Raw genomic sequence first — 3558 nt, forward strand, 5'->3', positions numbered from 1 at the left:
ATATATGACAAACCCACAGCTAACACCATACTCAACAGAAAAAAACAAAACTAAAACTAAAAGATCAGCAACAAGACAGGGATGCCCACCTTCACCACTCTTATTTAACATGGTACTAGAAGTCCTAGCCACAGTAATCAGGCAATAAGAAGAAATAAAAAGCATCCAAAGTGGAAAAGAAGAAGTAAAATTGTCATGATTTGCAGATGACATGATACTGTATATAGAAAACCCTAAAGATTTTACAAAAAACTGGTAGAACTAATAAATATATTTAGAAAAGTAGCAGGATACAAAATAAATACCCATAAATCAGTTGCAGTTTTAGACACTAATAATAAATGATCACAAGGGAAACTGAGAAAACAATCCCATTTACAATTGCATAAAAAAAAAAACTCTAGGAGGAAACTTGCAGCCTCTTTCCAAGCTGCGCACAGCAATGTGCTCTTTCCAGTCAGCTCCTCCACACCTGTCTCAGTCCACTCATTGGCTGTCAAAAATGGTCAAAGAAACCATTTACTATGATGTTGTGGGGGTCAAACCCAATGCCACCCAGGAAGAATTGAAAAAGGCTTGCAGGAAGCTGGCCTTGAAATACCACCCTGATAAGAATCCAAATAAAACAGAAAAGTTTAAACAGATTTCCCAAGCTTAGGAAGTGCTCTCTGATGCCAAGAAAGGGGAATTATATGACAAAGGAGAACCAGCAATTAAAGAAGGTGGAGAGAAAGGGTGGTTTTGGCTCCCCCATGGATGTCTTTGATATGTTTTCTGGAGGAGGAGGAAGGATGCAGAGAGAAAGGAGAGGTTAAAATGCTGTGCATCAGCTCTCAGTAACCTTAGAAGATTTATATAATGATGCAACAAGAAAACCAGCTCTGCAAAAGAATGTGATTTGTGACAAATGTGAAGACCGAGGTGATAAGAAAGGAGCAGTAGAGTGCTGTCCCAATTGCTGAGATACTAGAATGCAAATAAGAATTCATCAGATAAGACCTGGAACGGTTTAGCAAATTCAGTCTGTGTGCATGGAATGCCAGGGCCATGGGGAAGGCATCAGTCCTAAAAATAGATGTGAAAGCTGCAATGGAAGGAAGATGGTTTGCGAAAAGAAGATTCTAGAAGTTCATATTGATAAAGGCATGAAAGATGTCCAGAAGATAACACTCCATAGTGAAGGAGACCAAGAACCAGGACTAGAGCCAGGAGATATTATCATTGTTTTAGATCAGAAGGGTGATGTTGTTTTCACTCCACAAGAAGACCTTTACATGTGTATAGACATACAGCTGGTTGAAGCATTGTGTGGCTTCCAAAAGCCCACAGCTACTCTTGACAACCAAACCATAGTCATCACCTCTCATCCAGGTCAGATTATCAAGCATGGATATACCAAGTGTGTGGGAAATGAAGACATGCCAATTTATCATAGACCATAGGGTTGTCTAATCATCCAACTTAAGGTAAACTTTCCTGGGAATGGCTTTCTCTCTCCTGATAAACCCTCTTTGCTGGAAAAACTCCTACATGAAAAGAAGTAGAAGAGACTGATGAAATGGACCAGGTAGACTTTGATGCAAATCAAGAAAGATGGCACTATACAATGGAGAAGCATATGAGTATGATGAACATCATCTTAGGGGTGGTGTTCAGTGTCAGACCTCTTAATGGGGCCAGTGAATAACACTTGCTGCTATATAGATATAGATATATATATCAGTCCTTGGTTACATTTTTTTCCTTCTCTTTTGACCATAAGCCTTAGAGTAGTGACTTCTGCAGCAAGCTAACTTAGAAGTTGAGTGATAAGACCTTTAAATGGTGAACTAATTTGCATGTATGAGATAGAAAGGAATGTTACAGGCTTACTTTAAACCATTTAGTTTATACTCCAAGTTAACTGTAATTTAATGTTGGTAGTGTAGCAAATTATGAATAGTTTTAATTGTATGTTTAAAAGTCATATGTTCACAAGCTTAAATCTGGATGTCAGAATTTAAGCAATTCTTGAAATGTATGACTGTCTCCTTAATATACTGATTACAAAGGGGGAAAAAATACCTAGAAACAAATTTAACTAAGGAGGTAAAAGACCTATACTCAGAAAATTATAAGATATGGAAGAAAAAATTGATAAAGATACAAATAAATGGCAGCATATATCATGCTCATGGATAGAACAGATAAACACTGTTAAAATGTCCATGCTACTCTAAGCAATCTATAGGTTCAACGCAATCCTTATCAAAATACCAATGGTGTATTTCACAGAACTACAACAAAGAATCCAAAAATTCATATGGAACCACAAAAGACCCTGAATACCTACAGCAATCTTGAGCTTTGAGAAAAAAGAACAAAATTGAAGTAATCACACTACCTGATATCAAACTATACTACAAGGCTATAGTAAGTAAAACAGCATGGTACTGACATAAAAACAGACATATATAGATCATTGCAACAGAACAGGAAGCCCAGAAATAAGCCCATGTCTTTGTGGTCAATTATTATTTGACAAAAAAAATCAAGAATGTACAGTAAGGTAAAGACAGTCTAATTAATAAATGGTGTTGGAAATTGGACAGATAGATGCAAAAATAGATAAATAAAACTAGACCACCTCCTTATACCATATACAAGAATAAACTCAAAACAGATTAAAAACTTGAATGTAAGATTCAAAACCATAAAACTCCTAGAAGAAAACATGGTGGTAAAATCTCAAATATCTCCTATAGTACAATTTTTTCTGATATATCTCCTTGGGAAAAAAAAGAAAAAAGAAACAAATGGACTACAGCAAACTAAAAAATGCTCAGCAAAGAAAAACAAAAAATGAAAAGACAACCCACCGAATTGGAGAACATATTCATGAAGAATACATTTGAGCCTTCCTTAGGGCGGTCGCGCAGGTAGCGGCTGTGAGTAACCGGACACTGAGCGTCATGTACTACAAGTTTAGTGGCTTCACGCAGAAATTGGTGGGAGCATGGGCTTCCCATGCCTATAGCCCGCAGGGATTAAAGCCTGTGGTTTCCACAGAAGCACCACCTATCATATTTGCCACACTAACTAAACTGACTTCCGATTATACTGCATATGATTATGCTGGGAAAAACAAAGTTAAGGCCTACTTAACATTTTGTAAGAAAAAAATGAAAAGATAGTAAGACAATATTTTGGTTTGTTGATGAAATGCACATGGCTTGTCAGAGCTCATTGACAGTTAAAACTGGTGTTTAAAGAAATGCCGCTGCTCTTCGAGTTTGGGCTGTTGGTTTTCCTGCAGGTTCTGGATGAAGGTTGCACACAGGCTTGTTCAACGCAGCCTGTGCTGAGGTCCATGGGGACTCAAGGTGGCCTTTTTAAGCATGGGGTACAGAAGCCTTTCTGGATTTTGATATGTCTAAGGAAGGAAGACAAAAGCCAAGGCCAGGTGCATGAAATGGGAGGTTTGAGTTAGTAGTTACCGTGGGGATTTTTCCATCTTGCCATAAAATGTTAATAGAAATTATTTGCAGCATACCTCTTTTCACTGGACAGTTTGTTTCA

The 3558-nt window shown here is 37.5% G+C and overlaps 1 pseudogene; it reads left to right on the forward strand.

The window, feature by feature from the left end:
• Positions 1-502: 502 nt before the first annotated feature.
• Positions 503-1671, forward strand: LOC118639455 (annotated as a pseudogene).
• The last annotated feature ends 1887 nt before the right edge of the window (positions 1672-3558 follow it).

This window comes from Molossus molossus, unplaced genomic scaffold, assembly GCF_014108415.1.
Source record: "Molossus molossus isolate mMolMol1 unplaced genomic scaffold, mMolMol1.p scaffold_m16_p_21, whole genome shotgun sequence".
Classification (NCBI taxonomy): domain Eukaryota; kingdom Metazoa; phylum Chordata; class Mammalia; order Chiroptera; family Molossidae; genus Molossus; species Molossus molossus.